Source organism: Mercenaria mercenaria, chromosome 14, assembly GCF_021730395.1.
Source record: "Mercenaria mercenaria strain notata chromosome 14, MADL_Memer_1, whole genome shotgun sequence".
Lineage (NCBI taxonomy): Eukaryota > Metazoa > Mollusca > Bivalvia > Venerida > Veneridae > Mercenaria > Mercenaria mercenaria.
Window position 1 is genome coordinate 44,568,079 of NC_069374.1, and position 14,870 is coordinate 44,582,948.

The following is a 14,870-nucleotide window of genomic DNA, read 5'->3' on the forward strand; positions in this document are numbered from 1 at the left end:
CCGGGGGAAAGAATTGACCAGTCAGTTTTTTCCCCGGGGAAAGAACTGACTGGGGGAAAAACTGGGCTGTTACACCGGGGATGCTATTTCTGTATATTGTAATAATAGCATTACCGGGGTTACTATTTCCGTATCATTGTATAAAAAGCACTAAGCTGGTTAGTTATTCCGTTCATTGTATTAATAGCATTACCGGGATACTCTTTCTGTATATTGTATTAAAAGCATTACCGGGGAAACTATATACGTATATTGTATTTATAGCATTTTCGGTGTAACTTTTCCGTATATTGTATTAATAGCATTACAGGGGTACCGGTACTCGTTCCGTACATTGTATTGATAGCATTACGGGGGATACTATTTCCGTATATTGTATTGATAGCATGACCGGGGATACTATTTCCGTATATTGTATTAACAGCATTGTCGGGGTTACTTTTTCCTATATGGTATTAATTATAAGGGTACTCTTCCCGTATATTGTATTGATATCATTATCGGGGATACTATTTCGGTATATTGCATTGATAGCATTACGGGGGATACTACTTCGGTATATTGTATTAACAGCATTATAGGGGTACTCTTTCCTTATATTGTATTGATGGCATTATAGGGGTACTTTTTCCGTATATTTTATTGATAGCATTACGGGCATACTATTTCAGTTTATTGTATTAATAGCATTACCTTTGGTATTATTTCCGTATATTGTATAGATAGCATTACCGGGGGCTCTATAATACGTATATTGTCTTAATAGCATTCCTAAGGCTACCAGTTCCATGTATTGTACAGATATCAATAGTATTATTGAAGGTACCATCTCCGTTTATTGTATTCTTAGAATAACCAGCGGTTCTATTTCCTTATTATTGTATTAAAAACTTTAAAGGGGATACTATTTCCGTATATTTTATAAATAGAATAAGAAAATGTACTTTACGATATCGTGTGTAGTCATAAACACGCATTCATGTAATTGCATTCCTTTACTATGATTATGTCAGCAGACAAATATATGATATAGTTCTTCTGACTTTCACTTTACTGGCATTTAACTCGTGTTTCTGATTATTTCATTTCAACTTTTACTGTCAATACATGCTGGATAATTATTTGATATCTAAGAAGCCTGCCAAACCTTTGAAACAGACATTTCTTGAAGTTTTATCTTTGCTTGATTGTATATTTTACGAATCCAACGTAAATATTTAGATATTCAAAAAAGAATAGTATATATCTGGTTATTGAGACAGTGCCGATTTTATTTCTATACTCAATTTATTTTCTGATAAAACTAACAGAAGAAGCAATTTCTTTTGAGGTTTGCTTTTTTCTTAATTGAACTATTGACGAGATGACTGCACGCTGATTGATGCATACACAAAAAATGTCTGAACCCCGTCTTTAAATCAAATGAGAAATACACATGTATTCGATACGTTCAGTAGAAATATAGAGGAATGCGTTCAGTTCGTGTTAGAACACTATATTTCTTAAACGTATTTCAGCAACAGCTTGTAAATCTTACAACGGCATATACATCAACCACAGCAATTACTTGACGCATTAATTGCAAAATTTGCTCTTTTAAAAAATTCATTTTAATTTTTTGATAAAACTAACAACAGATGCATTTTCATTTGAAACGCGTTCGTTGCTTACTGAACTCTTACTGAGTCTACTGAATTCTGACTGACGAAAATTAACTAAACGTCAGCATTTCATCATATCTGTAGTCGATTTGATATAAGGATCATTTAGGAATCAGATTTTTTAAAAGTTACTCCCATACTCCTTACAATCTGAATCGTCCTTTGATTTCCCCCCTATGCGGTTGCTTATATTCCCGTGCCTTGATTGTGGATTTTTTTCCTATATCTTTATTTCTGATAGCTCTCTTTTTGTTTAGCCGTTTTTCCTGAACTTTGATGCGGCAGTATTTACCATAATACGAATTTCTAGTTGTTTCATTTCCTTGCTTTAATTTTTGGTCTAATCTTTGATTTTAGATCAATAAAACAACTACATGCGTATCCGGTTTTTCCATAATATGCATGTTTGTTATTTCTAAAGCAAACTGTCCAAAGTTTCCAGTAAACGTTACAAAGATAATTCCATATTGACCTGTTTATTGATATATTCCCACTTCTGTTACAATTGTTTGTATTTGAAAGAAAAATACTGATAAAAAATAACCGCACGTCAAACATTAATTGAAACCATTAGTCAAATTACCATGTTTCGAAAAGATCTAACGACAAAAGATAAAATAACGAACATTGGTCTACATAAACACGGTGATATAATGTCACGTTTCAGGCAAGTGCAAGGTCATCTGAAACTTGCCGATATCAGCTTTGTTTTGTTGAAAATAAACACAAAAATTGTTTTGACTTAAACATCAATGGTACATTTATGACGTTTATGACACGGTTGAAACACATTGCTGATGCATTGACGATAAAAATATTGCAGATTACACAGATTGTATTAAAACAAATGATGTACATGTAGTCGCAATAAACGTTGCCATGTGATTAGCTACTAGTTTGTCAGATAAAGCCTAGCAGTAGTGATAATGATACTGATAATAAAACTTTAGTCAAGTTTAAATTTTTTGTAAAAGGTTTTCTAGAACTTCCCATGCACGCCAGTACTGGAGGCCTTGTGTTAAACATGCTTAATACATGAAAAATTTATAAGTATATTTTATAGTTTATGACAGAAAAATGAAAAGATCTTAACGCCTAGGATGGCCCATTCAAACTAATCAGTTATTTCCAATGAGTTCCAATGAAGTATAGATTATGATTATGATCTTGACAAATAAAATCCCTGAGCATTACTAATTTAAAGGTATATATTAAAAGTATAGTGTATTAATTAAAAATATAATGCTATCAAAAAGACCTTATGTCCTGAATATCATCACAGTTATGATTTCAATATCTGAAACTTAAACAACAGAAAGATTAGACATATTTGCAAGAATGTCTCTGTATAATATAGTATCAGTGGTTTCCAGGAAGTGCAAAAAAACCATATCATTCTGTAACGGACGTAAAATGACATCATCAGCGCAGATGCAAATCCACTCGATAAAAAAGTAATCGTTCTGTCACATGTAAGGTTATAGCGTTATACCTTGTTTCGAATTCTGGATAAGAAGAAAGGTTTGAAAAATACACACTATTTGCAGCCACACAAAGTCCCCACTTACGCAATCTGTGAAGGTTCGATTTTCCACGGCGGATATGTTTTGATATTACTTGAATGTTGTAGAAAGACATAAAATGTCAAGGTATAACGCTATAACTTAATATTCTAAAAGGAAGAAGCTACATTATCATATAATTATTATTGCTATTTTCGCTATTTCGCTATTTTCACCAAAAGGAAGGCATACATGTATCGTAATTTCGTGTATTTTCCCTATTTCTGGTATTTATATTCATGAAATTTAGACTGTATTGAAAAAGAACATTTAGAAAAACAACAAAATTGCACTTTCTGTCAGGATTTTGAATGTGGTTCATCAGATCAGATTTTGGTATATCAAAACTGCTAACTTGTTCGCTGAGTTCTTACATGTGTAATACACGTCAGGTTTTTACTACAAGTCTTTTCAAAATTTGATTCTCCTATCACGTTGCCCTACCAAGGTAGCGTTATTTAAGCATAAATATAGACTTTACACAAAGAATAATATGAATTTAAGCATGACTGCATTAAAGTTGTCAACGATTTGCATTGATTAGTACATATTTTGCCCAAATTAATTGGAAATACAAGTATATGAAGTTTATTCTTATCACGTGACATGTATGGATATATTAAGAACGGATCGGTTGGAATATTTTATGAAACGATGACCTATAATGTTTGTATTATATAACTAATGGGAAAAAAACGTAAGGATAGACAAAGTAGTGATAATGGCTCTGATAAAGGTAATGACAGTAAGCTTTTCAAACAAAGAGGCCCGTCAGAGGAGTCTGAATCAGCAGCAGTAAATGGCATTTTAAATTAGCTTAATCTGTATTACGAAAGTGATGAAAAAGTGGATATAGACATTATTTTCAGTGAGTCGGGCGCTTAACTGAGTATGTCGGAGAAAGTTGCGGAGCAGGTGAAGAAAGGCCCATGAACGCTGATCTTTTAGCGTATTTGGAGAAGCTCAACGGCAGAAACGTTCGGATTTATACCCCGGAAAACGGTGTTGGAAGGAAAGGTAGATGCCTTCGATCAGGAAATGAAGAAGAAGCTGTCTCGGACATCGAGGAAAGGATTGAGTGTTTGGACTTTATTGTGCCACAGTTATCTAGTAAGGTGAGACAGTTGGAGAAGGAGTGGGCGGAGTTAAAAATTGAGGTTGTATATCAAACATCTCAGTCTATGAGAAACGCCGTTATGTTTACAAATATTAAGGAGACTGACGAAGAGGATCCCAGATTGACTGAGACGAAGGTTACAACATTTTGAGGGTAAGCTGAAAATAGCAAAAGATGTTGTAGCAAATACGGGGTTTGAACATATTCAGAGGACTAGAGAGAAGAAGAAGGGCAAGACAAGGAATGTAGTGGCCAAGTTTGTGTTATTTAAAGATGCACATTATCAAATACTTGAACAATTTCCAAAGGAAGTGATAGATAAGAGGAGAAACTTGGTGCCAAAAATGAAAGCTCATAGGAACAAAAGGGACAAGGCATAGATAGATTTTAGTCATGTAATGGCGGGCAGTTAACCTAACCAGTTTTCCCGGATTCTGTACCAGTACAAACCATTTCCCCACAAGTAGCTTAAAACTTTCCCATATGAATTATTAGACATGGAGGACGAATGATTTCAGACACAATGTGTTTTATCAAATCGTCACAGAGAACATACGCCCCGCTCGGGGATCGATCTCGCAACCCGCGCGATCCGTAGACCAACGCTCTCTCTACTGAGCTAAGCGCGCGGGCTAGCTTTGAATGGTAATACTGCGCATACTTTCTACAGGAAGTACCAACATTACAAAGCTAGGAATAGTGCTAAATTATTGGGAAAGTATAAAGGATAGCATTGAGATTATAAAAAAAATCACATACAGTTATTTGGCTCAAATTTGATCATAACTTTTTACATCTTCAAAACGATATTTATATTTGTGACGCATAAACCTGGGGTGATGATTCAGTATATCTGTATTTAAGAATTAGGAACTGTGTATGTCACAGGTGATTTTAATAGTCGTATTGGAAACAAATGTGACTTTATTGTTCATGACTGTGTTCACGACGTTTGATGACAAATTCTGTGTTAATAATTTTGATTGGTTTGACCGAGAATGTAAAAATGCAAGAAATTTTCATTTAAAAGCATTACGGATTTTTAATATTTGTACGAATGACGTTAGCAGAGAACATTCATGTTCATGTAAAAAGGAATATAAAGCTTTATGCGTGGAAAGAAAATATTGTATTATGATAAACAAATGTCAGAAATAGAAACATTGTAAACCAAAACAATTTAGGAAATACTTTAAAAGTAAATCTACCGCAGGGAAGAACAGCATACCATTAGCTGTATATAGATGCAAATATAAGTAAATGATGTTTTTAATTTTACCAATAAAGATGATGCCCAAATTGTCTGTAATGAATATCGTTTTGATGTTATAAATACTCCATTTGAGGAACTTAATCAACCAACCACAACCAACAAAATTTCGAATGCTGTTATTTTTTTTAAACGAGGTAAGAAGAATTCAACGCCCCGAGTGAGGCTCGAACCCACAACGAAGAGGGGCAAGCGACCTTAACCACTCGGCCACGGAGGCCCCCTTGCGGAGGACTTAGAACTGTACTTACAAAGTAATATGGACTCTGGTCTTTTATTCGATGAAACTGCTTTCATTCTATTACTATTCGCTGATGATACGGCCATTTAGGCAAGTGTCCTTCTGAACTACAAAAAAAAAAACAAACAAAAAACATTTGGATCTATAACATATATACTGTTACACTTGGGGATTAAAGGTTAATACTGTCAGGATACTGGTTATATGACCCAGGGAAGTGCCTACGCCTTTAGTATCTTGAACAATGGTTTGGGTCCAATCGCTAAGGTGACTATGTCTTAGACTAGCTGACAAACGATGTAGAATGTCCTTCGTTAAAACGTAAAGCTGGCGAGACCAAATATCTCAGATATAGAATTTTCCTCTGGCTACCTTGCCTAAATGATTCGTGTACTAATGATTCGAAAATGATTTTAATTATGAGCTAGACAATTTTGGGGATCAGGCAAATCACTAAATGTTTCAAACTAACAATCTTCAGTTAAAAATGATTAGCTCAAACTCCTATAGGCTGGAGACTCTATACTTGACTGGTCCTTTTGTTGAAGTTCCCGTCAGACAATGTCTTTGAATCAACAACATACAAGTCCTATCGCATAGATGCTCGGCCTCTGCCCTCTCAAACTCTATATGACTGCCCGGAATCCTGGATGCTTAGCGCCTATATGCTATCATATGTAGCATTCAACTACCATATAGGTATATCCTCGATGCCTTGGCTGTACTTCGCCAGTAATGCTGAACCGTCTATAAGCTGGAACTCTGTTACTATCTCAGTAGATTACCAAACTCTGGGTCTCTGTCTCAGCTTCCCGATGCTCAGCCTATAAATTAACTACCCTTAAGGTAAAACTTCTATGCGCTGGCCCTTAGCTCGAAACCTGGGTCTCTGTCTCAGCTTCCCGATGCTCAGCCTATATATGCTATCGTATATAGCATTTAACTACCCTTAAGGTAAATCTTCTATGCGCTGGCCCTTAGCTCGAAACCTGGTTGAAATTCTGCAACTCTTCTTTAGTCTACGAACTTCCAAAGTCTTCTTTTTAATAATTTATCCGCCCTGACAGGGTAACTGCAATAGTCTCCTTATCAAGGTACTGGGGTAAATTATTAGTTGAATCCTCGATGTGTCTTCTTCAACCGCTGGATACCGAATGAGTTCTCTGTCATCCATCACCCAGCAAACGTGCTATTTTTAGAATTTGTTTCTGATTGGTCCAAATTTAAACATAACATTTTACAACGAGTACTTGCTCTATTAAATATCTGGTTCCCTTTAATTTTTGTATATGACATAATGTGTGATGCTGGGATCGAGCTATTTATATAATGAACCCAAATCAGCCACAAATGACCCGAATTCTATTATTTACAGCAATTCAACAATAACTATAGCAATGATAGCATGGAAAGGGAGTCAAGCCCTATCTGTGCTTATGTGTTACGTTATCAATTTATCAAACATACAAATTATTCTGACAAATACAAATAAAACAAAAGTAATGGTTTTTCGTAAGCGTGGGCGATTATTATCCACAGAACACTGGAACTATTATTGTCATAACCTAAATGTTGCGACTGATTTTAGCTACCTTTGTACTGTTTAAATTTTACAGGTAATTTTGCATCAAATCAAGAATATTTGAAAGGTAAAGCGTTAAAAGCTTTAAATTGTAAGAAATTTAATTTAATACCAAAGACTATGACAAAATACGTAAAACCTGGGTATCAAATGTCAAAACATTGTTAAGTGACTATGGTGTTTCAGACGTTTTTAATGAAGATTGTTTCTTACCGTTTTAAATGTAGAGTTTTAGATAATTTCAAGCAATAATGGGCTGGTACTTTTGATCGAAATACAATACTTAGTAACTATAGTTATTGTAAATCTTTGCTATGAGAATTATCTTGATATATTTCCACGAAATCATAGTTCGGGAGTCTCTTTGCATCGCATTCTAAAAAAACTGGAAGGTATGCAACATGTGCAAGTAATAATATATCACATGAGCAGAGATATTGTCAATGTTGTAACTGTTTAGATTTAGAGGATGAATATCATTTTGTATGTGTATGTCCAAGTTTTCAAGATGTACGTAAAAGTAGTTGAAAAAATATTATCATGTTAAACCATCTATGTATAAATTTATCGAATTACTTAAGTATCAAAACAGAACGGGACAGAAATTTGTAGAGTATACATAACTAATTGTTTCAGAATCTGTACCAGTTCAATGCACTGGCACCAGAGCAAAACGAAAATGCAACTGTACATGTTATACCCTATCCTTAGGTTTACAATAAGAACCATGGTCATGAACGGGAAAGTGCACTATCCCAATTCAATCGTACATTTCTCACCTAAAACGCGCAGTTCGGTGAATGGGTACCAAGCATACGGAACAAGCGGTAATTTAATCTCCATCGTTCACCAGTCACATTTTCTCAATACTTCATATTGAAGAGATACTCCTCATATTTTAAGCTTTTGCGAATGTTACAGAAAAAAATTGCGTGAACTTCCCTAATGAACAGCCGGTCCAGAAGTCAAAGCAATGTGCACATGTTTGGCGAAATGAAAACAAACAAAAACAGAATGCAAAATATTCACAGTTTTACAATAAAATTCAACAGGATGAATGAAATTCATTTTAGAAATGATTTTGAATTTGAAGTCAAACATTGGTATACATCTGTGTGGCATTGGTCTGTTGATGCGCCAAGTGTGGTGTGTGCTTGTCACCTTCCGCTTTCAGTTTCCACCTCTGGCTAGCCATTGGCACTCTCTGGTATCCGGTATACCATATTTCCGGACAATAGGCCGCTGCACCGTATTGATCGCAGCCGTATATTTTTTTACTATATTGGAAATAAAGTTTATGGAATATGCCGCTCCGGCATATTGTCCGCGGCCAATACTCCGCAATGCTGCGAACTTGACCATGTTCTATAAAGACTAGTTGTCCTCGATAAATAGTCACTGAATATAATCTGGAAAGTAGATCTCCAAAAAGCACCGAGAACAATGCAAACAGTGAAATTGCACACTCGGTTTGATTGAGTCTGTTCATGAGCGGTATGAAAATGTAACACTACCCAAGTAGTATTCAATTTTCAAATCTAAATAAGTTGAAATGAATGATAAAGTTAGTTGTATTTACTGGTAATCACAACTGTAAGTTATCGGTAAGTTATCGTGAGCTGTTTTCAAAGACCCTCTCGGCAAAGTCCATTCTGTACGTTTTACCTGATTCGATCGGATAAGCAAAATATGACTACACCGACGAAAAAGAGAAAATTGTTTGGTTGCATACGCTGAAGAAAATGAAAATCGGTATGTTTGTTGTTACTTTGAGGTATGTAACGGAAAACACTGTTCTGTTCGGTAATCAGATTACACATATTTGACTCAATACTGGTAATTGTCTGTTTGCGTCTATTCATTTTTTGTATACAGAACAATAGAGATGCGAAACAACTGAGCTAATTTCACAGTTTGTCTTTCGTGGATATTTTACAAAGACGGGAATTTTTTGAATTATAAATATAAAACATACTGATTTCGTGTTAAAATCTATTTCCAATACCGAGATGTAATATTGATATTATTTATTGGCCGCATGAAATGCCCTTTTAGAAAAATAAAATGACGTATAGATCGCTTCGACGCATAGGCTGCACCCTGAAAATTTCACTTTTTAAACGTATAGGCCTATTGTTCGGAAAATACGGTACAGCAATGTGGTGCTGAATCTCCATGGAGATTCAGTGCCGGGCTCTGAGCCTTGACAGAGTCCACCCACAGCTACTGGGGTCCCTCCTTCAATCCACAACATGCAAAGGGATGTAGGAACATACCAAGGAGGTGAACCAATCAGCATCAGCCTTTCAGGTTGATGCCTGTGAATGTGGAGGGTTTCTTCAACAAGAAGGCTGAGCTTTAGCATATCCTCCATGAGAAAGACATCAATGTCTGTTGCAATCAGGTAACTCATCTGCAACGAGATAAATCCTTCAAAGTCAGAGGATACCAGTGTTTTCGCTGTAACAGAATTGGCAGGCGAAAAGGAGGCATCATGACATTGGTCGGGAACAACATCCAGACCAACATGCATATGAATGACTCCGAGTTCCAAGTTCTTAGCTTCAGAAAGAATGAGTTCAACTTGAAACTTGTGAATATATACTCTCCAAGTGAAAAAGCTCTGTCCTTGGACAAAGTTACAACTGATGAAACCAGGTTCATCATTGTAGCAGACTTTAACAGTCATTCACAAAGCTGAGGATATGACCACCTGGATAAATATGGAGAGGAAGTGGAGACCGGGCAAGATGATAACAAGCTTAACCTCATCAACAGGCCGGAGGATCCCCTAACTTTTTACTCCAGAAGTTGGCAAACAACGTCAACCCCTGACCTTGCTCTATGACATGCACGGACATGTAAAACGGGAAGTTGATGAGCAACTAGGAGGTAGCGATCATCGCCCAGTCCATCTTACTATGGACCGCATAGACTCTAATTCACCTACCAACCCAAGATGAAACTAAAAGAAGGCTAGGTGGACCTTTTACCTTTTAAGTCTGAGTGATGAGCTCTGTAAAGACAATCAGTGTGGAAGGTAGAGACATTAGAGAGTTTGAGATTTCAACCTTCGCCTTCCCCTTCAACGTCTCTTGCAAAGTTAACGTATGAAGTTAATTAAAATTCCTTAAAATTTCAAACTTTACAATGAACCTTACTTCTATTAATCGGCCCATTCAATTTATCTGTAATTATGATCGTTTTTCTCGTGCATTTTGATATCAATTGTCCGAAAGTGCATGAATTTTACAAGAGGTTTTAAAAATGAAAATTAAATAAAAACATTTCAATTAACATAATAATCGCATGGATATTAGTGTGATTACAAAAAAATTAACATTTTATATAAAATGATGTCAGTATACAATGCACGATTGTAAATTATATATGATAGGAAATAAAAATGATAATAATATCAACGTATTCTATTGTTGATGGTGTTCTTGAAAGATATTACAGTTAATATTTTTTAGACAAAAACATGAGACACTAACTACTACAAATGCATTTCCCGATATATTTTGAAGTTAAGTTAAATATATGAGATAAAGCAATCACAAAAGACTGTTGACTAGTATTTCATAGTTTTTCTTAAAGTTTCTTTTTTTTACTTTGAATTGGTACTTTGTACATCGAATTCCTTAAAATACGCGTTTTACTTGTAGACTGTACCTGTTGAAAATCTAACCTTTTAAAAGATATGTTGATAACATGAGCCAATATACACAATTTATGAATACATTTAACAAGCGATTTGAAACAAATGTAAGATACACTCATGATATCATACGTTTTGGCATCGTGGCACTCTGTATAATGCCAAACTCTCAGACAGCACAAAATAATCGTGCCAAGTCACCATGTGTTTAGCGAAACAGTCAAGAACTGCTAGGTGGAGACGAAAATTGTCGCATGAAATAACATGTGGGCATATACACGTATTTGTTTGAATATGCTATTTCATAAGTAAAGCGTGTGCAGATCAAGGAATTTTGATTAGAGGGACACCAACTTTAAAGAGGGGTCACCCATCCATGGGGTGGGGCGGGAGTAGGGGGGGGGGGGTGCTTAGTCACACCAAGTTTCAAGACCGATTTTCTTTGTAAAATGTAAGAATCAAAGGGGGATTGACCCACAATGCCCTTCTGCCAGGCTCTGGGTCCGTGCATGTAAAGAATGGAGTTATCGAATACGGCTAACAGGAAACTTCTCGCATCATGATATCATAGATCTGAGATTGTCTGATACTTCGGACATTTTTTCCCGTGTTACTAGTACCATTTTATGTTTATAATTAAAACGCAATTGTCTTACGTGTCTGACAGAAACGGATTTATTTTTTTTTTTTGGAAGTTAAAATAAAATGTTCCACCAAATGATAATCGCGCGTTATCATTAATTTTTCAAGTAAAATGACTGTCATGCTATATGCCTCCATCCAGATTTCAGTCTTTGATGCCGATTATGTGGACAGAGTAGATGTACAAAGACTGAAGTTTTGACTTTCGTGATATCACATCTTCGGACGTTCAAAACGTCACTTCTTACGCCAAAAAGGCATTTCTGGTATAGTCAATACCGCCTGAGGACACGAATATGCCGTAGAAGTTAAAGTCTGAACAAAATCTCAAAGTTTCTCAAAATCAATTGATAACTTCATACTTCCAGGTTCAATGTATTTAGTTAAAATCATTAGCCAAACAAAACGTCATTATTCTTATACTTATTGATAGTGTTTCGCATTAAATTTAGTCCAGTTATACATATGGATTATTGAATAACTTAATAAGCAGAAATCCTGAAACTAAGCTTTTTATTTCACATAGTAATGAAGCGAAGTCTTAGGCTTACTTGATATTACATGGAAAACTTTAGAAGCAACGTCTAATATAAATAAAATACACGCATATCGGTGACGTTTTACCCCAAATATATATGAGAGACGTTGAAGGGGAAGGCGAAGGTTGAACTCTCAAACTCTCTATTAACTGGGTTGTCAAAGACAAGACGGGTAAACAAGCGGCAAACACTTTTGCCTCCAACTACAAAGATGTTTCCAACATCCCCATCAATTCAACAGGGAATGGCAAAGGGAAGCCCGAGAAAAAAGGAAAAAAGGGAGATGCAGACAAGTCTGGTGACATCAGAATACATGAAACAGTGTCTTAAACTAAATAAGCTACAGGCAGCTCTCAGGCAGTTGAAAACAAAGAAGTCACCTGGACCAGATGGAGTCAAAAATAAAATGCTGACCCACTTAGGCACTCCTGGAAATTTACAACTACAGCTGAACACAAGGACTACTTTCATAGATATAGATAGAGGCAGTCATGATCCCCGTCCATAAGAAAGGGAAGGATCCAAAAACGGCTGCAAGCTATCGTTCAGTCAATCTAACCAGTTGTGTTGGAAAGACTATGGAGAGGATTGTAAATGCACGTCTGAAGTAGTACATGGCGACTAACAACCAACTAGCAACACAGCAACCTGACCTCAGACAAGTCCGCTCCAATGAAGACCAGACCACTTATCTATCGCAAGAGATAGAGGACGCCTTCCAAGAGCAAAATGTCGTGCTTACATCACGGATTGATCTGCAGCGAGCGTTCTGGACTGATTGACTCCTCGTCAAACTGATAAGGAGTGGAGTAGAAGGTCACATGCTGAGATGGATTAACTCATACCTCTACAATAGAAGAGCAAGAGTCAGCTTAGAACATGCCAGCAGTAGGAAGTTCCTATTGCGTCATGGTGTCCCACAAGGTCGAGTCATCCCATCCTCTTCCTGCTCTTCATCAATGACTTGGTGTCTGAAATACAGAAGGGAGTTAAGGCTGCACTCTACGCTGACGACCTGGTGTTATGGTGCAAGGAAGAACATGCCACAACAGGCACATACAGGATGCAAGAAGCCATCAACAAGCTCTCAGCTAGGGCTGAGGACTGGTGAGTCGCGATCAATACACATAAATTGTTCACCACACTATTCTCTATTCTCCCTGTCGCCAAAGCAGAGGGCGGGAAAAAATCAAGATGGGAACACTTCGCTGACTGAAGCAGACGAGGCAACATACCTTAAAGTGACCTTTGACAATCTGCTAACCTGGATACCGCATATTAGTCAGAAGGGAATGCCCGTAGGATGTTTGCCATGATGCGTAAACTTGCTGGAACAACGTGCGGAGCAAATGGGCACACACTCAAGACAGTATACCAGGGAACAGTTAGACCCCATTTAGAGTCCAGGGCCCAGTTGTTCGAAACTTTAACAGTTGATTAAGCTAACAGTCGATTAACTTTAAATGTAATATTCCGACATTTTAGAACTTAGAAAAACAAATGTATGACTTCAGGATTATGAACACTAAAACGTCTTTACAGTAAAATTAAAACATCTTACTAGTGTTTTCCACAAAGACTAGTATTTTGACTCAAAATCTAACAGGCGATTAGTTTAACAGTGTGTTAAAGTTTCGAACAACTGGCCCCAGCTCTACTGCCTTAACCACTCCTGCCAATACTAACCAACAGGCTCTAGACAAGGTTCAGAACCAAGCATTACGGATCATGACAGGTGCTACAATGTCTGCATGGAGAGTCTTTCATGGAGAAGCTAACAGGTACACAGCCATTACAAGACTGGAGACTTGCAATGGTCCAAACAGAAAAGTTTAGGTAATTGCAAGACCATCCCATGAAAGCCAAGTTGGATGGCTACACCAAAAATCGGCTCAAAGGTAACAGCTTCGTTCACGAGACAAAAAAAAAACTCGAGAGTTCCACTGAGCTGAACATACCAACGACTCCCCTAGGTAAAGAAGACATTATAAACCCTCTCTTCAGTGACTGTGAAACTTGCTGTTCCTCATCTTGACTGCGGAAAGAAAGAGAATGAAAGTATTTGGAACAGCCTCTCACTAGCTATGGTCAATTAAGACTATCCTCCGGAAACATGGACTCGTGTCTGTACAGAAGGATTAGCCACATGCAGATTGAGGAGCAAGCGTTTTCATTCTGTACCCATCTGGCAAGAGAGAAAGACTACATGAAGTCACAGAAAAACACTACAGCAATTACAAGGCGGAGACTGAAGCACTCATGAAGGCCGTCTCAATGATTGAAGACTCAGCAGAAGAAAGCTCCTCCGTCGTCTTTCTCACAGATGCACTGTCTGTCATGGAAGCTCTGATCAACAGTAAAGCACCACATAGCCAGGAGAATGCAGAGCCTGAGTATAACCTGCAAAGTAGCACTTCAGGGGATTCCATCCCATTGTGGACTTGCAAGCAATGAAGAGGCGGCTAAGCTAGGAGCTCAGAACAACCGACAACACCTGTGAGCTAAAAGGAAAAAGTCACCATCATCAAGGCACTAACGGAACCAAGGATAGAGGAAGATTCCTTTCATCTCCTTGATCGATCTGAACAAGTGATG